The sequence below is a fragment of the Harpia harpyja genome, chromosome 1, assembly GCF_026419915.1.
Source record: "Harpia harpyja isolate bHarHar1 chromosome 1, bHarHar1 primary haplotype, whole genome shotgun sequence".
NCBI lineage: Eukaryota > Metazoa > Chordata > Aves > Accipitriformes > Accipitridae > Harpia > Harpia harpyja.
Window position 1 is genome coordinate 72,531,480 of NC_068940.1, and position 24,079 is coordinate 72,555,558.

General features: G+C 38.4%; 1 protein-coding gene across 10 annotated transcripts in view; it reads left to right on the forward strand.

Moving 5' to 3' along the window:
* Positions 1 to 24,079, forward strand: part of OSBPL3 (oxysterol binding protein like 3) — a 97,276-nt gene that overhangs the window by 15,422 nt on the left and 57,775 nt on the right. For 7 of the 10 annotated variants that reach the window (XM_052799791.1, XM_052799851.1, XM_052799841.1 and 4 more), the window contains exon 2: positions 6,061 to 6,208. The exons of 2 other annotated variants lie outside the window; for them this stretch is intronic. The gene's annotated coding sequence lies outside the window, so the exon portion shown is untranslated. Of the gene's footprint in view, positions 1 to 6,060; positions 6,209 to 6,288; positions 6,397 to 24,079 lie in introns of those variants that run through there. One more of the 10 variants, XM_052799834.1, reaches the window with a different exon arrangement.

Sequence of the window (24,079 nt, forward strand, 5' to 3'; positions counted from 1 at the left end):
AGCTGGTAGGTGCTATGTTTTGAGTTCAGTATGTGAAGAATGTTGGTAACACTGATGTTTTCAGTTGTTGCTAAGTAGTGTTTAGTCTCAAGTCAAGGATTTTTCAGCTTCTCATTCCCAGCCAGAGAGAAAGCTGGAGGGGCACAAGAAGTTGGCACAGGGCAGAGCCAGGGCAGCTGACCCAAACTGGCCAAAGGGGTATTCAATACCATGGGATGTCACATCTAGTGTATAAACTGGGGGGAGTGGGGGTGGGGGATTGCCGCTCGGGGACTAGCTGGGTGTCGATTGGCTGGTGGTGAGCAATTGCACTGTGCATCATTTGTACATTCTAATCCTTTTATTATTGCTGTTGTCATTTTTATTAGCTTTATCATTATTAGTTTCTTCTTTTCTGTTCTATTAAACCGTTCTTAACCCACGAGTTTTACTTCTTTTCCTGATTTTCTCCCCCATCCCACTGGGTGGGGGGGGAGTGAGTGAGCGGCTGCGTGGTGCTTAGTTGCTGGCTGGGATTAAACCATGACACTGGCCCATCACTTCAGCTCTAATGTGGCATTCAGTAATTCATCTGGTCTGATAAGTACTTTCTTTTCCATAAGCTGTGTTATTCTTCTTTTCCCCACTCACCAAAGACAGGGATGAAGAAGAGCAGAACTTTTAAAAATTAAGATTTTGGCTCAGTAAAGAAGAGAGAAGAGGATGGATGAAAACAGAGAAAATAGGTAGAGGGCGCAAGCTAGGTGATGGTTTGGGGGAAGGGAGTTTACAGTTATGGCCTGAGGGAAAGTGGAAAGACTTGTTATTGCAGTAGTGGCTTTTTTTTTTTTTTTTAATTTAACTCCCTGATTTGTAGAAAAATTGTGGGTACTTCAGTTACATAATGACCTCTAAAATAAAAGTGAACAGAAATGCTGAGTCTGTAGAACTTATTTCTAGCTGTCAGCCAAATTTTCTGCCTGAAACCGGTTATTGGCTCAGAGAGGGAACCTGCATAGAACTCTTCCTTAAAATTTTGAAATCCTTATTGGGTATAACAAGGCAGAAGAGAAAACTTGTTTCATGTCTTTATCGGGGTGCTGCAACCTCTGCTGCCATAGCAGATTTTGGACCCCCTCATGTATGTCAGGCCAATACAATGGCTGCAGGGAAGAGTCAGGCTGCATGTGTGTGTGCAGGAGACTCACTCTTCCTCTTCCTCCCCTGTTGTGCCTAGCTAAGTGGCACAGGAAGAAGCACGTGGGTACCAGGGCAGCCTGCCTGTAAAGGCAGCAACTTGACTGGAAACATGGGACAAACAAGATTCAGTACCGTCTGCTAATAAAGCAACAAGATTGCTTAGTTTAAAAAAGTGCAGGTATGGGTACTTCCATCACCTGCTGGAACCAGAGTGGTGGAATAGGAAAGCAATTGATCACTTGAAAATAGGAGTCTGAAGGAGTTTTGGACACTCTAACGTAATCATCTTAATGGTTTACTTCCTGCTTCTCTCTGGTAACATGCAATTGTGTATGCCTGTGTGCTCTTTCTAATGGGAGTATTTTTCCCTCCTTGCAAGACAGAAAAGCTGAGGGGGAGCTATTAAATTCTGAAAGTTTTATTTAGCTCAGAGCAATTAAAGCTAGCACTATATAATGACACTTGTAACTAGCTTATCCATCATGCAAACTGTAAGATTTTAATGTTTGGCTTCAGTCAGACTTGAAATTACTGTTAGCTTTTGCTCACATTCATTAAACTCTGATTTTTAGAAAGCATGTCTGTTGCAGGTTGTTTTGGACAAGTCACTTGCTTTCTTACTGTTCCCTGTTGCTTTTTTCCTAGTTCCATTTTTAATGTAAACCAGCATAATCCTGTATCCCTTCCAAAAGGGGTAGTTCTTCTCTACCCTCCTGTCTGCAGCTGCCTGATTTGCTCTTTTCATCTGCTATATGCTTGGCAGCATGTTCATGCAGTGAACTAGTTCAGCAGTGTGGCTAAAAATCTGGCTTTTTTCCTGGTTAGTTATTAACTGGATTAATTTTCCACTCTCATTCCACTCTGTAGTTGTGGAGTTTTGGTAGGAGTGGTTTTGGTAGGAGTTGCAGCAAAAATAAATGGCTAACTTTGAGAAGGGAGAGAATTGGCTAGTTCTTCCCCAAGGGCCCAGTTCTACTTGCTGCGGATTTACACCAAATCACACTCAATTGCCAGATTAGGTCTTTGTTACACTCCTGGTAGGCTCTTCCAGAAATACTTAGAAATGTGTAGCTTCTTTGGGACTAATACAGTACAAAACAGCCTAATGAATTGTTGTAGAGTTGTTAAAAGGTCAATTATTGCATGTTCATTCTTTTTTCTTTTTTTCCTTGGATACCAAATAATTAGTTTTCTCTGTTCTGCATTAAATGAGCATCCCTCTATGATGCTCACATGAGATGTAGTCACCCACTGTGAGATATGTTTATTGTTCAATTTATCTTTCTATTCCACTGTATCAGGCTCTAGAATTTTTCTAATGTCTAATGTTTGTGAGTATGTCTGTACAAGTGTGGATTACTTTTTTATTTTGTAGGCACGAAAAAAGTTACAAATCAATCAACAGTGCAGTTAAGCTGGTCTGGATTTCCCAGATGATTTTAGGAAGTGTGCACTCATATTGCAAGATATTCAGAAACACAGTATAATATGGGTGCCATCCATATGCTCACTGATCAGACTGGAATCACTGCAGCACAGTGGTTTGGGGAACATGGGACGTTTTTTGGACCAGCAAATTGTGGGGAAAATTTCATTTGTGGAAGAGGAAGACTTGCTATGTGTGTGAATATGTGGAAAGATTGTGGAACAACAAACACATCAGTTGGCTTTATGGGGTGACTAAGTGGTTGACACAAGCCTCGGCTCCCTGATGGGCTTCTCAGATACCTTTAGAAATATCATTCAAAGCTAAGGCCCCTGCATTTGTCTTTTACTGGGTGGCATGGAGATCATGAATTCTGCAGTTGTGAAGACAATGCCAAACTCTTACACAGGGGGCTGCATAATACAGTGGAAATTTTTAGATATTGTTTTGGGTAACTTAACTAAACAAAGGCTTTGACATTGAAATGGTGGAAATGGCAACTCCCCTTTCCTGTCCCTTGACCTGTGGAATTGCTGCATAAGGTCTGACCTTGTGGGCTGTGTTGAAAAGCTCCATTATTTTTCTTGCTTTTTTGGGGGACAGTGTTTTGGGGTTTTTTTAATGTCTATTTTTTTAGGCCATCATGTATTTTAGAAGTTAGCACAGAACTGCTGATGGCCTAATGTGCCTAGTGAGGGAGAATGCTTAGGTTGTATTTTCTTGTATCTGTCACTTTCCTTTGGGGTCCCTGCTATTTCAGTGTGATATTGTGAAATGTATATTGGCTTTCGCAAAACGAGAACACTGAAATTTGCCTAACTACTGCATAAGCTACATCCCGAAAGGATGTTTGCCTCACTGCCACTAAATTAGGCCTTAACAAGGGAAATATGTAGTTAATATATTCCAGGCATCAATTGTATTTTATAGTTTGTAGGCAATAGATGGGCACAAGCAGAATATGTAGTTTCTTTTGATGAGATAAGACATCCTGTAACTCAAGTAATTAAAGGATGTGTAGATAGATTTGTGAAAACATAGAAAAACAGACATATGGACTCAAGGACAAGTAAAATTGAGAACACAAGTAAGAAGATAAGGAGCGATTTGTTAGCATGAGAACAGCATTTTGGGGGTCAAAGGTTATTTGACATGAAAGATACGAGAAGAACAAAGGAAAACCAGGAGTTTAATGTGAAAATATTAAAAAGTGTGACTGGAGGAAAACGACAGGGTGAAAAGTGCAGCCAGAGGAAGACTACTGACTTCATCCCTTGCAGATCTCCGAAGGCCGCCAGAGGAAGACTACTGACTTCATCCCTTGCAGATCCCCGAAGGCCCCTCCGAACCACAAGAGACGCGCGCAAGGGGGGGTGGCCTGGGGTGGAGTTATGTTAATAGATACCTGAAATATTAAAATAACCCCTTTGAAATACCACAAACACAGTGTATAAAAAGGCAAGTTTGGGTATAACTGGCACGCCTCTGGTTTTGACCATGCACCCAGCGCTGTTTGCCTTTGTTCTATAATAAACTTGTAAAATTCAGGAAATTCAGCGTGAGTGCATTTCTCACAATATGTAATACACTCCTGATAACTAATGTAATAGTCTTTAACCTATATCAGATTATTTTTTTCCTATTTCTCTTACATTGTTCATGCAAGTAACACAAAGAATTAAAGGCACTATTTCTCAGAGCTAGGTATTTTTATTTCTTTTTCAAAGGCTTATCATAAAGTGATTTTGTTGCTTTAACCATGAGAAGTTTTTAGCATATGATTAGTTAGAAGTTGTAAATGTAGAACAGCTTAACTTTTGAGTTACTGGGAGAAACAGCAGCCATAGATTTGGGAAAATCTGAGTAATAAAATTGTAAAGTTGGTTCATCACTCAAATATGTTATTTCAGCTGTGTCTGCCTAGTGCATGCTCCTACAGGCTAAAAATGTCGGTAGGCTTTTATATTAATAGCTATTTTAAGTCTCTAGTCTTAAGAGACAGCACAAATGAAGGAACCTTAAATTAATCTAAAGTATCAAAGCTAATATGTCAAATGTTCTTTCTAGTTTTAAAAACTTCCACCCTTAATATTTGGAGTATTAAAAATACACAAGTTCATACAATAAAAAAAGCTAATCCTGAAATTAAATCATGGATGTTTAGACTTCAAACCAGCTGGGGGCAATGGCATCTTCACGAATGTAACAAACAGAAGAAGTAAGGAATTGAGTGTAGACATGAAATTAGGAGTTATTAAATGTAGACAACTGATGAGAGAAGGCAAAAGTATTGCTCAAAACTCAGTGAGTGAAAAACACAGAAAAATATTTCCTTTTTCCTTGGAAAATATGCTAACACTTTAAGAATACTACTAAATAAGGGCAGTAATGTCAATAATTGAAGAAATGCAGGAGATCTTAGCTCCATTACTGAAATGAAGCTGTGTGGTCTATTGACAGCATATAGAAATAATAACTAAGAAAAAAGTTAAATTATAACATTGGATAACAGTTTTGAATCTAGGGTACAAATAATTTGAGGAATTCTCTGTTTCTCTTACTGATCTTGAAGAAACATCAGGAAAGCCTCAGAGCATGGGAGGAAGCCTAATGATGTGCTTGTTTTTATAAACAGTAAGTGATATGTGGTACCCAGACACTGGTTCATCTGGTGTCGATTACAGACTTTTGGAATGATTGTCATCAAGCTGATATGGGAACTGACTCAGTGCAACAGAAATTCAAATCTAATAATTGGAATGAAGAACCATACAGTCTATGAATATAGAGGCTAAACTATTGATCCTTTTTAGCTCAAATTGAGCACATTAAACTTTGTCATAAGTGATTTCTGTTTGGTAGTGTTCACATTGTACAGAGAAGTCCTGCAGGCCACTAAAACTGTAAAATTGGATTGTCTTCAGAAAAAGTGCATTTGACTAAATGTCAAAACTGCATGTTGGTTTCTTCAAAGCAACAGCTGAATAGTGATATGAGTTTGTCAAAGAGTAGTACCCCTGGCATCTCTTTCTATGCAGGATTCTTCTTTCTTTTTTTGTGCTGACAAGATGTTTGAGTGGGTTCCCTACATCCTTGGTAGAGTTACACACTTGTGCAGAATTCTGGATCCTTGGGGCAAGAGATATTTCTGTTACAAAATGCATTGCTCTGTTAGTGTGTTAGTAGACTAAAACTTAGTTGCTTAGGAGAATGTTGCTAACCTGAACTTCTAATACGTATCTTTCAGGAGAGGAAGATGTAGCTGTAGGTGCTGTATTTTAGGGAAATATTGGGGGGGGGGGGGGGGGGGGACCCAGACACACAAAAAACAAGGCATAAAATTTTCCAGATACTCATATATTGTGTTCCTTACTGCCCTTGTGCTTCTCAGGTGTGAAAGGACAATGCAGCAGGAAGTTTTATTTCTCATCTGATTTTTTTTTGTTGTTTTTCAGATCGAACACCAGACTCATGTGAGCTTGCCACATCTTGCCTAATGGAATTGCTCAGACTTTCACTGCTGTAAAAAAAAAAAAAAAAAAAAAAAAGAGAGAGAGATATTTGGATTCTTCATAGTTGGCACTGAGAGACTACCCACTCATTGTAAGTCAATCTTCCTTATATCATGGACGTGGTACCCTCCCTGTAGGAAAGCAGAAGTTAAACTGATGTGGAGCCTGTTTCAGCCTAGAGGGGACATGATGAAAGAAGCTGTCTAAGAAGCTTATTGCTATGAAGAATCACGCCATCAATGGAGAATCAGAGAGGACTGTAGTATAGCTGGCACAGAGGTAGCACTTCAATCCCTGTTTGGGATGATACATTTTGCTTAATCGTATGTCTAGAAGAATTGAAGGATGTAGCAATGAAATGGAATAGGTAAACCTGAAGTTGTGCTAATGCAACCTTATATTCTGCTGAGATGAGGGTAATTGTTCAAAAATACCTCAAAACTGTATTACTTTTGAGAGAACTGGAAAAAATATCATTTCTTGGGTTGTACTGTGTTTGGGTTCCCTTTAATCTTAGGTTGTGGGTTTTCCACTGGTCACCTACCAGGTCAGGAAGGGACTCTCTCACCCATTGTGCCATTGGTCTCTTTGTGGTTTGTGTCTCATTCTGAAATGCTCTCTATAGATTGCAGCCAAAGATAGGACTTCGGCAAGGTTGAGATTATGTTACCGGTGGTATCGAAAAACTTCTTGTGTTGCTGGTGGGTGTGGTTTTTGTCTGAGTATTCACTATTTGTGAAATTTATCATTAGGAGGAAATTCTCTCCCAAGTCATATTGCCAGTCATGGCACTTGTGGCATTTCACCTTCTCTGATAGCATGTAAATGTACTCACAGTGCATCCTGAATACTTAACAATTTCTCTTTTGGGGTAGGGACATTGATAATGCACTTCAGCTTCCTGGCTAGCTGCTTGTGCTGCATTTTAACTTTTTTAATATGTTCTTGACCTTTTTAACCTATAGGAATTACATTAGTATTATAGGCCACAAAGGACAGGTAGGATGTTGTAGGTTCTACACGCATATGACTTATGTATTTGCTTGCAGTTGTGGAAGGCTGGATGTTCTGAACTGTGCAGTTCTTACAGTCCTGCGATTGTATATAAACTAACGTTTTGAAATTAGTGTTAACAGGCTTACATAGATCTTTTACCTGTAAAGCAGAATATAGCACTGTTGTTCTGCACTGATTTCCCATTATACTTACACCTGTGTTGGTGTAGGCTTAGTCACTGCTTTAAGCTTGGTGAGTCCTTTTAGGCTAAATCTTTCACAGTTCCTATTGTGAGCATGTAAAAGGTATCACTAGCTGTATATACTGCCCAGTAGGACTTAATTTCCTCTGGAAAGCTGGAGATGAGTCATGAAAAGTGAAGTATGTAACAGGCACAAGGGTTGAATCTTTGCTAGATGTGGCTGTTGTAAAGCACATTAACATCTGTGTGTGTTTTCAGCTTCTACAAATTAACAGCAGAGGAAGAGTCGGAGGAGAGCAAGGAGTGGAAAATATTTCTACTTGGTTTATTTGTGTCAGTAGGTACTGCCATATTGCTATAATGGGCTTTCTCTGGGAGGTGCCCAGTTGCTATAGGATCCTTTTACCTATGCAGGCAGCGGAGTTTATCAAATACTATTACAAAATAGTTAGCTGATTATGTTGGGAAGTTTTATGTTTAAGTAGCAAAGCAATGTTTCATGATTGTCTAATGACTTTCAAACAGTTTCAGTGTACTTGGCAGAAATCAATATAGACCTGTCCCACCCCAGTGTGCAACATGTGGCTTTTTTATTTACAGAGGGGGTTCCTGTGGAACAGGTATGTTCATGACTTAACATGGAGTCGTGCAGGAAAGCTGTGAAAAAGTCAGGGCAAGACCTCACTTTGCTGATCCTAATCTTTCCAGTGCAAGAATGTTCTCCATTGAAAGACAATTTTGATAGTTGCTAAAAGGAAGGGTGGTAGATCTACAGGGATACAAAGCCAACAGAGTTTCAACAGTTACAAAAAGAGAATTTTTCATTGCTCCTCTAATAGCTGTAGCAGAAGGCTGCAATGAGAACTAGTATTTATCTTAACAATAGTATTTTTGTTGTCATACTGACATAGTACCATCCTTTTGGCATATGTTCTTGGAATGCATTAATAATTTGTAACAACCTTTTTTGAGAAACATTAAATCTCACATTAACATGTGGTGTAATTTCACAGAATAGCTCTGTCTTTGAAAAAGGAAAGAAACAGTACTTGGTGCTCAAAGTCAATTTACCTTAACCTGCAGTTATCTTAAATTCATTTTTATGAAGTTGAAAACTGAATCTGTGGCTATTACTGAAGCAGTTTCCATATATTACTGAGCCTGTAGCAGAATTCTTTACTGCTCTCTTGAACGTAGGAAAATATAGTGAAGGAAGTGATCCACATTCTTCAATCCTCATAAATTTTATTGAAGAAACTTCATGGAACCCCTGTGTATTCCTTTGTTGGTATTTTCTCTAGGTTTTGCCAACCTAAAATTCTAAGCTTAGTTCTTCAGTACAAATATTATGTGCATTGATTTTTGTTTTTCTCTCACTTGGACCTCTGACGTAGTAAATCTTGTGAAAGGTATTTCATTTTACTTTGTAAGTTGAACATTGACAGAAATGTTAAGAATATTGGTAAGCTCAACATTGTCTGCTGGCTCTTTACTAACAGTCTTATATGAGAAACTCTTTGTACAGACCTAAATTCTGCGCTAAAATGTCATTTAGTACTTCCTTTGAAGGAAGATGAGGTCAAGTCTTAGTGTGCATATACCTGTAAATGCAAAAATAACCAATGTGTGTAACCCTAGCTCTTCTTTGTGCACAAGCTCATGTCTGTGAATTTAAGCTACTTCTCTCAGATGAATTCCAAAGTGTTTCTTGTGGATTTAGTTATAAATACTTTCACTAACTTGTTCAATGGATAGTAGCACAGGTAGATGTTCCTGCAAAAAGAGTGGAGAAGGGGAGAAAAAGGATGTTTGTTAACTTACTGTCTTACTAGTTGCTATTGAAATAAATTAATTTTGTGTTATTTTTTAAGACTAAAATAAACTATACATCTAATCATCATGGATGGCATCTATGGAAGGGAGGGGTGAAGAAGCAGGATAACTTTACCTCATAAGAGCATAATTTTGTAACTTTTAGTTGTAGTCATAGGTGCTTTGGTCTTAAAGGGGTAATACCTGATTAGACAGAGGAGCTGTTTGAAACAACTGGACTGATGATTTATTTAGTATGATTACAGAATAAAGTAATTTTTAGAATTTGTGTCAGTAGAAATTAGATGTTTGTGAAATTGTGAAAAGGTGGATCAAATGTACAGGCACAGTTTCATTAATACAGCATTGTAAATCAGTCATAGCTTAAATGCATCTTCTAGGGCAAGTTGTCACTTGTAAATGCCAAACATGTCAGGCTGATGTTGGGCTTAAAGTGGTGTGAAAAAAAAGGTTAGGAGCTCCTTGGTCCTGTGGTGTCAAGGCCACAGAATGTTCTCCCTGCAGTAGGGACACAGTATGTCTCGGACATGAAAATTCAGAGCTCTTTAATATTTACTGCTTCCTACCTTGGGAGAGACTATGAACTTAAGTGCTTGAAATAGGTAATTAGCATAGCCAAAAGTAACTTTTAAGAGAAGATCGTCAATCTTGTCTCCTGTTATTCAAACTTTTGATTCCTCATGCTTATCTGCTTATTATGCTGTGTGCCTCATCATTCCAGAGACTATCAGTTTGGTCACTGTGCATTTTAGCAACAGGAACAAATTGCCGCCTTACTGCCATTACAAGGAGGATTTTACAAAGTGAGATTCTGCATTTTGCTTCCAGAAAGTGATACAGATAGTCCAGATTCGTACCACTGAAAATATTTTCATCGCACTCTCAGTGAGCAGAAGCACACACTTTTCATTTGGAGGTCACGAACTCAGTCAGTCCTTTGATGTAAATCAGTTTTGTGCTTGGAGGAGCCATGAAAACTTGCCCCTCATCTTAAGAGTAGCTCTAAGATACCATCTCTGTCTTTCAGTATGTGTTTGAACATGCGTTTTGATCAGCCTTATCTTTTTTAGAAAGACTGAGTAACTTTTTCCTGCCTTTGCTTATGTAAACTCTGGCAAGTTGTTTATTTGTCCACCAGGTGAAGAATAAAAATAATGCTTCAGATACAACAGAAGGTGGAAGATCTGTCACATTTCAAGGGTGGCATTAGAAATTTATTTATGAAGAGCAACTGCTGTGTAGCTTCAGGGCTCCTTGCTTTCCAGTTGTGCGATAGCAAAGTTTTTGCATGCTTTTAATTGTGTGAGAGAGGAAGAGAAAGTTGCAGTTGTTGAAGTCCTTTAGTAGTATGGTAATGAGGATGTGGGACTGAATCTCCGATTCTGGCGTGTGTAATAGTGAATGAGGTATGTTCTCGGCCTCTAGTGACTCCTTTGCTCATTCACTGACTCCTGGTTTAGATGCCTTATACTCCCATTTGCTTTTGGGAAAAGGTCATATCCTCATTTTAATTCATAAGGCTAGTTCTTGTAGCAGTAGCTATTTGAAGAAGAAATGAAAATTGCGTTGTTCCTTTAGGTTTGAAGAAGCTTCCTACACTAAACAGAAAAATATGATGATTATTAAAGTAGGTACTTTTCAAGAAGAAATAAAGATTACTTTAAAGACTGTGTTAAATGTTAACAGTATAATTTTTTTTAAAGTCACCTGTGTAAAGTTCACAATCAGTGTGCTTCTGTAGTGATATGGTTTAATCTTTTATCCTCGTGTTGGTCCAAGCATGTAATCTGTTGTAGATTTTTTTTGTTGCACATCTTATCAAAGCATATATGAGGGATGAAAAAAGGTCAACCCTGACCAAGGATAATTATCAATAGTGCTTAATAAACAGAAATGTGTTTATGGAAATGTAACATTTGCAAAATTTGTTTAACAAGTTTTTTAAACTTACTGGCTTTATGCTTGTGCCACACACACATGAAAGAAAATGTGTACTGTGGAGACACATGCTTTTTAGTTAAAAAACCATAGCAAGAACCTTTGAGAAGAAAAATATATTCTCCCATCAGCAGAAGTTATGTTGAAAGAACATTAAGATTCTGGCAGAAAACCAGGCAAGGTCTTATCTGGTAGGGAGTAAAACATGCTGGCTGGTAACTGGCAGGTGCAATAGTGAACATCAGAGCAATACAGTATAAAATGATTTTTAAAAGCTTTAAGAAGCTTTTAATGCAGCAGCATGTTTTACTGTAACTTTCACTGGCCCTCCCTTCTGTCCAGGTGACTTCTGTTCTTCCATATTTTCTGGAGCAGACCTGGGCTCTGCTAAGATGGCAAGTTATTAAAGAAAAAGAAAATTTCTTGATCTAAGACCAGATTTTATATGATGCCTTACCTTAAAAAGTACAAAAAATTTTCCTTATCTTTTTTTTCCCCTAAGTTTTGTCCACGTGTATGTTTGTCCCCAGGAGTTTTTTTACTTCCGGTCCTTAAATATCTGAACAATTTGACAGCTGTCCACAGGTGTGTTTGAATGTACTGCAAGTAGTAGGTTATTTTGAACAGCAGGAATTGTGCTTTCAGAAAAATCAAAGAAATTTAAATTATTCTACTTAGAAGTCTAATACTAAATGATTAATGAAAATGTTGATACTGGAAAATTGTCTTTCTGTAGTGCAGCAAGTGTTTGAAACTGCTAACAAGCTGTCAAGTGCTACAAAATGAAGTAATTTTAATTCTTGGGGGGCTTCTATGTTAGCTAAAAGGTAGATACTGTCAGCTACAGTAATAGTCCAGAGACAGCAGTGCTCACTGTGACAGTGAAAAAGCTGAGTGTGTTTCTGGTTGAGAGACATCAATAGAATTTGGTGTTGCTGCTCAGAAGCATAAGGAGGACTGCAAAAGTACCCCGTCCCTTTATGTGTGATTTTAATGCCAACTTTTCTTGGGCAGCAAGTGATTGCTTCTGAAGGTTGAAACTGCTTGTTAATGCAGTTTTTAATACTTAATGATGCGCCATTCCCTACCTGCTGATTTTATTTTTGTCATCACTGGACAAAATTATATTAACAAGTGGTTGGCAAGTTAAAAGGTACTGTAAGATAAGCTAGTTTATAATTTTACCTGTAACATCTTCCAGCATCTGGCCAGCAGCTTTTGAGAGAAAACATTTGGTTCAGGAGAAGTGGAAAAAGCATTCATTGTTTAGCTCAGGCTTTGGGACTCTGAAGGTAACTGGATTCTCCACTGTTTGGAGGGAGATGGGCTGCCAAGTTAAGAACTGAAAAGTTCAGTGGATTTTGATTTGTCATGAGGGTAGTATGTATTTGCATATTTTCTATGCCTGTAGATGGCTTTCATAGCTGGTAAACTTCTGACTAAATTTAGCATGTTGTAATGAAATGGGGATGCGAAAATATTAACAGAGCAGACTGTGTTCTCTACCCATAAAGAGGAAACATGCTACATATCTCTGTGATCATGTAAATTAAGGTGATACCAGAAAACTACAAAAGTGTCCCTAAATCCAGAAGACAATTTTTTTTTTTTTAGTTTACTTTAATCTTTTTGTATGTTTGCTTTTTTATGAAGATAAGAAAAGACTGATTCTCATTAAAACCTAATGAACTATATGTGGATATCTGGTAGTAAATTTAGCTTAGCAAAACAAAGTACTTTTACAGACAGCTGTACATATTTGCTTAAGTAATAATTTATATAGCATCGCATATGTCTAATTCAGATTCTTAATTTTACACTTTTTATTACTCTTGGAATGGTGACTAAGATGATATTCTGTGTATGATCTGTGGTAAAGTGCATTTCCGTGGAAATTGGTTAAAATACTGAAAAAGTAATTTTAAAAATTAAATTTAAAAGTGCTACATAGAACTAATTCACTGAACCAGAAATGTACAATTGTACCACTGTACTGATTTGTTTCTGGCTGTACTTCAGAAGTGTAAAAGCTGTTCCCTTGCACAGTTTGGTATTTTGTTAATTTATTAGGTGAAGAATTAGCAGTTTTTTCAATTCCCATTTGCCTTTCCCCCTTTTGAGTGAGCAGTATACAACACTTAAGACTACGTAGCATGTATTACCTGAAGATGTTGCTATATAAAAGGTCATGTTAACTTTCCACAGCAACCTTGATTCCAAGTGGCTGATTAACAGCTTTTCCTAATCCTATGGATAGAGTCCCCTTAAAACCTTCCATTTAAGCATATGCTGCTTTAATTTGCTTTTTCAATTTAAATCATGTTGAGTAGACTATTGTCAGGCAGTGTAATCGTAACTTCGGAAATAAAATTTCAAAGTTAAACATTTTGACAAGGTTATTTTTTGCTGGCACTTCAGGCTGTCCATAATGACCACAGTTTCAGTTTTTCTAATTTTCTGTCATCATCTGGGGTGACAGAATCCACCTGTCCTCTGAGAAACAGAGGACACAGCTCTCCTGTCTCCTTCCTTTCAGTTCTTTTAGTGGGTAAGTCAACAGGTCATAAAATATGCAAAAGCTCTAACTGCCACACTCTAAATAACAATCGGACAGTAATATGCTTCCAATAATAGGTTTTACAAGGAGTAACTAACAATGACTTTTAAAACAACACTGGTTAAACTCAGGGTTTATGATCTGTAGTGTTATAGTTTGGAAAAGATATTAATGAATACAGTGGTTCACTCATTTTACTTAAACATAAAGGAATGAAAATGTAGATAAAAGTGAGATTTTTTTTTTTTTTTTTCTACAGCAGATCACTAAGCCTGGAGAATTTCTTGCATGTGCTGTATCTTTGCTGTATGACCAACTATAGAAGTGTGCACATCAGTGTCCGAAGTACTGATAAACTTTTTGATTTTTCTTATAAATCAGTCCTCGACAGCATGCATTTTTATTTTTATTTCACCCATTGTTATTGGAGGATGTATTGGAGAGAAGAAAAGGGAGGCTAGCAGTGGGTGAGGGAGGACTGTGGCTGTCTGACCGTAAGAAAAGTGGGGAGTTTACTGCTCTGGTTAAATCACCTTCTTAGCTTTGTGCAGCATGGGCTCTTCTACAGAAGTAGGGTCTATTAGGCAATTTTCCAGATAAATACTTGGATGTATCAAATTTGGAGATAATGTTTCTTTCCTTACTAGCCCAAATTCTGCTGAGGGGTGGTTGAAGAGTGAGGGAGTTCACTTGCTTGTTTTTCAAAGTCATCCCATGAAATTGCAAATTTTTTAAAGTCTCCTAGGTACAAAATTATTCTTCCCTCAGGCCATGATTCGTGCTTTCACTTAAGACACTGAATCTAGAAGGCTATTTGTTCTATCTGGCCAAACTGTAGTTTATACTTCACCTTTAAAATTTTTGCTTACGGTTTATGTTTTGGTTTTTTTTTTTTCCTTTTTCTTCCCTGTGCCATACAGTTATCAAAAATCTAAAAGAAACCACTAATTAAGAGGTGGTGATAGCTAAGTAACAGCTGCTAAGGGCATGATTTAGCATCTCGCCTTGCAACTATCTCCCCCTGCAAGTTGAGATTTCAATCTACCCTGTATTTGCAAACTCCTTGGTGAAGGAATGCTGGTGACCAGGGTGCAGGGGCTGCTGTGATGGATGTTGTGGTAGGTTGACCCTGGCTGGATGCCAGGTACCCACCTAAGGTGCTCTATCACTCCCCACCTCAAATGGATGCGGGAGAGAAAATATAACAAAAGGCTTGTGGGTTTGAGGTAAGGACAGGGAGATCACTCAGCAATTACTGTCACAGGCAAACAGACTTGACTTGAGGGGAAAATTAATTTATTACCAATCAAATCAGAGTAGGGTAATGAGAAATAAAAACTAAACCCTAAAACACCTTTCCAACCCTCCCCCCCCTTCTTCCTGGGCTCAACTTCACTTCCAGAGGCTCTGCCTCCTCCTTAGCAGTGGCACGGGGGCATGGGGAATGGGGGTTGTGGTCAGTTTGTCACATGTTGTCTCTGCTGCTCCTTCCTCCTCAGGGGCAGGACTCCTCACACTCTTCCCCTGCTCCAGCGTGGGGTCCCTCCCGTGGGAGACACTCCTCCATGAACTGCTCCAACATGGGTCCCTTCCATGGGGCGCAGTCCTTCAGGAACAGACTGTTCCAGCGTGTGTCCCCCATGGGGCCTCAAGTCCTGCCAGGAGCCTGCTCCAGTGTGGGCTTCCCATGGGGTCACAGCCTCCTTCGGGCATCCACCTGCTCCACCGTGGACCTCCATGGGCTGCAGGGGGACAGCCTTCCTCACCATGGTCTTCACCACGGGCTGCAGGGGAATATCTGCTCTGGTGCCTGGAGCACCTTCTCCCCTCCTTCGCTGACCTTGGTGTCTGCAGAGTTGTTTCTGTTGCATATTCTCACTCCTCTCTCCGGCTGCCATTGCTGTCGTGCAGGATTTCCCCCCCCCCTTAAAAACGTTATCGCAGAGGCGCTACCACTGTCACTGATGGCCTTGGCCTTGGCCGGCAGTGGGTCTGTCTTGGAGCCAGCTGGCATTGGCTCTATCGGACATAGGGGAAGCTTCTAGCAGCTTCTCACAGAAGCCACCCCCGTAGCCCCGCTGCTACCAAAATCTTACCATGCAAACCCAATGCAGATGTACTCTGTGCTTCTCTGTACCTGTCTCTGGCACTGGCCAGTACCAGATGCCACAAAGGAAAGTGTGTTAGTCGTTACCCTGAATAGTTACAAAATATTTGCCCTTTTGTCAGACCCTTCCTATAGTCTTCATCGGGGTGACTTATGATCTGGTCTGAAAAAGGCTGTCTTTGAATTATTTTTTTCAAGTTTATAGAAATTGCACATCCTATGCTAATAAGTGTATACCTTGATGGTATACATGAAGCTAAATAAATTTATATTGTAGGGATTGACCTTGGATATATTTGGAAAAAATATGTCTGTTTTCAAGGGTGGTGTATATTACTTCTACCGGCAGCAATTGCCATGGCCTAATGCATCAACTTGGAAAATAATGCTCATTTCATTTAAATAAAAAAAGTGAAACTACAAAAAAGAAAATCCCCAAACACCAAGCTAAAGAAAGTAATGACTGTAACAAACTAACAGCTGCAATAACTAACACACAATGGCCCTTGAAATGAAAGGGGGGGGAGAATGAACAACTTCTCCCCAGTGAAGTAGCTTTATGCTATATCATTAAATCTCACTTGACAAAATTGAGATGTCTTATTTAAGACCCTTGCAATGAAAAACTTCAATTTTTCATTTGAGTCTGTTCTCTTCCCACCTCCAGAAATGCCAGTAAGCTCTCACTGGTTTTGGCTGTGTTCTTAATTTTGTTTTCTCCCTGCGGTTGTATTTCAGATGGAAGATTTTTGAACAATATCGCAGAAGTATTTGTCAAAAGAAGAAACACATAACATTCCTAAATACTGAGTATCTTTCAGATTGTCAGTATGTCAAAACAGTATCACTGAAATGAGCTGTGCTTTAGTAAAAGTGGATGTAGTGGTAGGAGAGTGGCACCACACATCAATAGTCACCATCTCTATGTGGCGGTGGGAAGTATGGAGGACAGTATGACTGAAAGATGTAGAGAACAGTGACTACAGGCTTTAGAGAAATATAAGGAAAGAAAGAAAGAAAGGAGTGATAAGAATTTCTTAAAACTTTGTATGTCTGCACTTAAAATCAGATATTTGGCTTTGTATAATAAATGTATCTTTCAAAGCAGAAGTAGAAAGCCATTTTCAAATCATGAACAGCTCAGGGTTCTGTAAAACATAAAACCAGGCTAAAATCTTATTTCTAAATGTATTTAATTTAATTCCTGTCAGTGTTGTCTTGCGTCTTTTATATGTTTGAAAAAGCAAATTTAGAGGTCTTGAAAACCCCCATTAAGACTGAAATGCAACTCAATGTACATGACTATCACAGTTTTCTTATTTTCTTTGAAGTCCTAATGAAGGAAGATATAAATACCTCTGCAAGGTTATGTTGGTCAAGCCACAGGTTATTTAGTGTGCATCTGTTTAGGCAGATTAGAATATTTTGGGATTTATCTTGTTAGCATCTTCAGACTTGGTTAATTCGTGACTAGCAGCACAAAATTTGAGGAATACTTCTGAAGTGAGATCTTTATAAGCTGGAGACCCTTTTAATAGTAACTTGTAAGGCATAAGGAACCACTAACACTGTCTTTTGCCTGGATGTCTGCCTGTGTGTGGGATGCTCCAGCTGTGCTGTTAGAATCACCACCTGTGGGAAGACAAAGTCATGTTTTTCAGTTACATAACTATGCATTGCATTTTATTTAACTTATAGCCCAAAAGTCTGACCACAACATGCTAGATATGGTGTATGCATTTAGGACACGAAGGCATTGTCATAGAGAAAATAAATGTGTACGTTAAGACTTGATTAAAAAAGGATCATTCACACTTGAACCAGGTGATAGCATCACTGCAGATGTACGTATGGAAAGCATGTGTATAAATATGTGTATACTTTGCTTAGGTATTGGGAATAAAGCAGCTTTATGACCAGCAAGAGTTGTGGGTTTTGCCATGGAAGGTGCTGCAGAAGTTCTTAGCCTGATAAATGGAATACAGCTGCTGAAGGTGTATTTGGTAGAGAGGAAGGCTGCAGTCCACCTGAGTCTCCCAGGTGGGTGGCATACTGACAGATCTGAGTACAGTGGCCAGCTCAGAAAGCCCAAGTGATGCAGATGTTGAGTGAAAAGTCCAGATCTGTTGAGATTCTGCAGTGACTCAGAGCTAGGGGGCTTCTGCCTTAGCTTCCAAATGTGCCCTGTTGTGAGGCTAGTGTACTCTAATAGGCAGTGACCTTTAATTGTCCTTCAGCCTTGCAGCATCAGACTGCAGCTGCCATGATTGAGTATTAGTAAAATTCCTGTCATTAAGCTGGAGTCTGAGAACAATAGGTAACATGTTATAAAGTGCAGGGGAAGGTAGGTGTACCCACCTTTATAAAGATTATTTTATTGCTGTCACAAAAGTACTCATATTTCTGCATGCATTTGTATTCCAGAGTACTCTGAAGCGATTGTGAAAACCAGTGTTGCTGATATTTATTTATTTATTTCTCTTACCAGTGGTGAACAAGTCCTGATTCAGTATGTTACAGGGAAGATCAAATGGAAGGGTGTTTAGTGGTTTTGGATAAATCGTGGCAGCCCAGTTTGAACTGTTTGCTTTCACATGATTTATTTGATTTGCTACCTGTGAAATATCCTGTTTCTGTGCATGTGGACAAGAAGGCTGACTGCTCTAACTGGATGTTGTTGAAATAATATCTCACTGCTTGCTCAGCTGAAGAAAAGTCAGGCCTGCAGCGTCCCTGGAATTAGTTCTGAATCTAAAAAAGTCAGTGGTTGATTATGTACAAAATGTTAATTGTCATTCTGCTCTGTTCAGACATAACTAATGTGTGACTTAATTTAGATACATTAGCTGAGAATCATTACATTCACATGGGAAGAAAAGCATTTGTCACATGTATTTATTTTCTCATGCTTAATGCATAACATCCAACTTGACAATTCCTGCACTTGTTGGTGAGTTTAAGCCTCTTAATTTTGCTGTATAAAGTGGTTAAGCTTCTGGTTTTAACTTCCAAATGCCTCATGCTTTTTCCATGTCCTTGCCTAGTGCTAGAAAAGTATTGCAGGCATAGGGAGTGGGGCAGGGAGGAAGATGGAGAGAGATGGAGTCTGTGAGTGTATGAACTGGCAACAGGAGATGTGAACTCTGTTCAAGCAGTTTGTGGAGTCCTCAGGCAAAATTAATACAAAGTCAGATCCCTCTACACGAGGCAGCAAAACCAGTGCATTGCAGCATTTACTGGAAGCTCTAATTATTTTAAAGCACTGCATGCTGGAATTGTATGGACAACCCACAAAAGCAAATAACAGACTTTTCAAAATGAGTTGCTAGATGCCACAGGGAGTAAAGGCAAATTTACATCCCATTTTTGGGAATGATACTGAATCTTTGAATAGATTGGTAATTGTAATAAGTCAGAATTTGTATGGCTGGGAATGCTATCATTTATGTGAAAGCAAAATGTGAAGTGTGAAAGCTTTTAATGCAGTTTTGGGTCGGCCTAAATGAACTGCACAGTAGGGTGGATGTTTTGGGAAGCGTGAAGATGTGGTCAGCTTTCACTAGACGCTATTCAGAGCCTGGCATGTGGCTCCCATTTGTCCCACTTTCAAAATTGTTCAAAAACCTAATGGTGCTGAAAGGAGAGAAACATAAGGAGAGAGATCAAAATCTTTTTCTCCAAGTAATTTAATAACTTTTTTGTACTTGACACAAATATAAATTATTTGGATTTTGATATGTGGGCTTCCTAAATGAACTGGCATGTGGCTTTAACAGCATTTTAATTCAATTGACCGAAATGAAGAGATAGAATACAACACCAGGTGCTCAAGAAATGTGTTGTGTTGTACTGTACTCTATATTTGACTGTCACCTTTTAAAAGTATGATACCCATTCAGCATGATAAGCGATGAATTCCTAAAATCATCTCTCTTGGTGATGCAAATGATACTGGAGTGAGACAGGAGATCCTGTTTGTTTTGTCACTGTATTTTATTTTATGGCAATGGTCACTTTCACTGTTCGTCTGCCTAACTGGTATTGTAAAATCACATTAGAGAACAATCTTTCAATGTTTCACTGTGGGAACAACATGGGAATAGCTTCAACAACAACTAATTTATGGTTCTCCCAATTAGTGTGGGTCTTCTACTTTGGAAGATCATTATAATGGGGGACATCAGGGGGACGGTCCTTTGGTCAAAATAGGAGCTATTTGTCCTTTTGAGTCTCTGCCCGTATGTGCAGGGTTTCAGAGTTTTGTTAGGCAGTCAGATACATGTGGTACTTTTCTTGACATCTTTATGTTGCTAACCACGAAATGCTGCTCACGAATTTCATCCATAAAGAATTTGTTACATAGAAGCTCACCTCTTCTACTCCAGGAAAGCCTATAAGTCTTTCCAAAAGGATATTTTTGCAGCACTCTCCATTGCATATGAAGTGAAAATATGCTCAAACTGCCTTGCTCTTTTCCCCAGATGCTGATGAGCGGTTAGGCAAGTTAGCATGCTTGAGAACAACAATCTGAAATAGGAACTGGGGGAATACCAGCTCCTATGGCCACCTTGTTTGTTTGCTGCTAGGACAGACAGTTGACTTATTTTCTTGTTTTTGAGTACAGAAGAGAAGACTGGAAAACTGCAAATGCTCATGATGTAACTTCTCCAAATGTAATCCTTCCAACTGCCATCTGTCATTCCAAGATTTATCTTTGATGTGACATTCCATGTAAATCCTTGTCATTTTTGAGTAACAAAAGTAAAAGATTTGAATATTTATGACATATTTTATGATGTGCTCTCAAAAACAGTATAACATAATGCTTAGGAGAAAAGATTGGATGCACTTTATATGGAAATTTTAAATTTTCTTGACTTAAATTACCATTCACAGCAAATTTTTTTCACATTCCTCCTCCAGTTCTTCACTTTCTACAGGCATTTATTTTTTCTACCTTTTCACAATTAAATGCATAGAAAAATAATAAAATAATGAAATTCAGTTCAATGGTTGTGTCTTAACTGTATGGCACAGGTGCATTTTTTTCTAGAAGAAAGTGTGAGTTATGAAAATGCTTTAATGTCTGCAAACTTCAAGTTTTGTCATCAAGACTTGATGAAAACTTTGTACATAGAGTTTCAATCTTGAGCAGCCTTTGGAAAGAAAATTTTATGTCAAAAGTGCAGTTTTATGGCATAAGCTTTGTAAAGGTGTTTTCCTCCTTCATGCATTCTATATTTTACCATGTAAAAAACATGTACTTGAATGAGTTTCTCAGACCTTTTACCCAAACAGTATCACGTGCTGGCAAAATTGTGGAAAACACAGTCAATGAAAGATGAATATTAATAAAAGCAAAGGAAAAAATATATAGGTCAGAATGGGTGAAGTGGGCATGACTGCCATCTGTTAAGAAATTAGCTTTCAATATTATGTTTCCTGCAACTTCATATGTTGTTATTTTAGACATTTTTATTAAAAACAAAAACCCCTTTTAGCTCATTCTTCTAAGAAATTGCTTCTTTTTTCTATTTTCCTTTTCAGAAATTCATCAAGTGCATTATATGAAAAATTGTAGAAAATGTTTTGTTAAGTACGTCAGGATGCACTTTATGCTGCACTACTCATAATTAACCACAGGTTTAATTTATTTTCGTGTTGTAAGTTCTGATGGTCTAGAAAAGCCAGTCCCCATGTGCCAGCATTTCAGAAACAAACACAAAAATGATGAGAGGTTGGGAAGAGAGTAGAGAGATTGAAGGCAAAGACCAAGAATGGTTCTAATATTAAGCAGTTTAAGGGGAATCTACATCACTTGTAAACACTTCTCTTTGTTGCTGCTTTTATAGCCTATAATTAAAATCCAGGTTGTTAGCTGCAGTTCAAGTGTAACCAACCTCAAAAATGCTATGAAGCAACCAAGTTGCTAGACTGCACACATTATAAAACTCTTCATGTTGTTGTCTGCTGTCTCTATAGCCTGTTTACAGGGACTGGAACTGAAGTAAAAAATGAGTGTACTCATTAGAAACAACAAGTATGGATTGTTAAGTTGTAGCACCTTTTAGCTGAGCTCAAATCAAGTTCTTTGTAAATTATTCATTCTTTCATATTGCTGAGGCACCCTAATTAAAACCTTCCATCTTTTAAACCTCTAAAAATGCTTGAGAATGGGAGTGTAGCTGAAGCTTTTTTTTTAATCATGCAGAATTTCTTTTGTTTTTAATTAAATTCAAATAGATAGCCGGTAGCTTGTACTAACCGGAATCTGAATATAAGATTAGGGACAGAGTATCTTTTTCAGATCTGTCTGGATCGGTTGAAAACAATACTGCTTCCACTTTCTTACCCACAAGTTGGTGATGACCATCCCTGCATTTTGGCCAAAGCAAAGTATGTGAACTACCTACCTCCTGTGACAAACAGCTCTCCACTGAAGTGGATTAGGGAGGGCTCCTGTGATTTTTATTTAAATTTATTTATTTATTGGCAGGGGAACTACTGATCTCCAGAAAAGAGACAGTAACAAATTGCTTGGGAGCAAGAATTTCTTTAACTGCTTTGGCAGTTTTAAAAGTGAATATGAATTTGAGCTCTAACCTGTCAGTGGAGGCACTGAGCTGCTACTGAGACCCATAAAAGTTCTCAGCAGCTTTGTATTAACTCTGAGCTCTATTGCTGAAGGCAGGCCATATTTTTACATTGGGATGTCATTCTGTAGTAGACGTGTATAAACAAACTTAGTGCATTAAAACTCTACATCTCTTGTTCTGGCCTGTCTGTAATAGTGTTAAATTATTCACACAGTCTTAATCGAAGCTTTCCTTTCTGGCCAATTTCCTAACTTGCTTTTAGATTTTTGTTCTGTTGTAGCTAGGTAGCAGCAGGACAAGATCTGACATGAAAGCACTCACTCTGAAATGGACCTTCTGTGCTTCCCGAGCACAGTTGCTGCTTCTGCAGCTTTGTGTTTACTTTCTTCCTTTTTCAAGGTCAACAGTTCTCTTATCAGCTCTGTCCAAGTAGAGCCTCTAAGGTAACCCCAGCTGGATTTGGGTTCTCCTCCGGAATTTTAGAACTTGAGATGTTGGTGGGGTTCTATCACTTGAGGTGGGGAGAGGTCCCTTTTATGCTCTCTTTCCTGCTCAAGAGCTACCCTGTTAACCTAATCGGAGGCCCTCTACTCTAGCCTGCATCTTCTTTGGCTGACCCAGCTGTTGTGATTGATACTTTCCCGTTTCTTATTATTTAGGCAAAACATTGCATATAATCATTCAGATTTATAATCTGGTTTCCCACATCTTGCATCCCTCTGCTTCTAGGTCTCTTTCAGTTCATCTTTATCCTATGCCATGAGGATAATGTTGCAGAAAACCTGATCCGTGGAATCTCTTTCCTGGTTCCCGTTGTCAAGGTGTTTGTTACAATCATAAATATGAATGGATTTAAGACCAACTGTGATGTAGAATCTTTCAAGAGCATGGTTCACTCCATCTGCATCTGCTCCTCACAGTTCTCATCACCTGCATACAAGTATGTGATACTTGTTTCCAAGCACAAGGACACTTGCAGGTGTCATCCTGTCAGACCTTGAAAAGCTCCAGCTCAAGCCTTAATATTTTTAATTTTTAGAAAAACATATTTCTATGTACAATTTTTTCTTTATATTTGTTGTGGGGTTTGGTTTTTGTTGTTGTTGTTGTTGTTTTGTTTTGTTTTTTTATCAAAAGCTTGGGGTTAACAAACTCTTACCTTTTGGCATTAAAACCAAAAATGCTTAGCACTTGTAGTACTAATTGTCCTCAGTATACTTTATAGGTGTTAAGTGTTTCCTACAACACATCTCTAAAGTGTCAAGGTTTATTCACACATTGCGTGTTCAGAAACAGTGTTGGGAAGTTAGTGGCCCCTCACTTAGGATGGTGTTAGAAAGGGTTAACACTGATGTGCTAACAACTACCTGCCCTTGTTCAGAATACTATACATGTCTTTTGATGTCTCGGGCTATCTTAATATGAAAGACTTTCTGTGAAGAAATAATCTGCATAATATTTAAAAGAAAGCTCTAGCTCTGCATTTATAAATACTAATGTTGTAAAGTACACTGAAAAAGGTGTACTGGAATGGACTTAGAGACAGAAGCCTCTAAAGATACGGTAAGTCAATCAACAAGAAATGTGACGTTTTCATAACTGATGGTCATTACACTTTATACAGTGCATAAATGAATTTCTGTGTACCTTAAGAAGAACTGAATCTTGTTACCACGGTCATTAAAGTTAATGAGATTTAAATTTTGAGCTAATAGGCCTGCTTATAAAGGAGA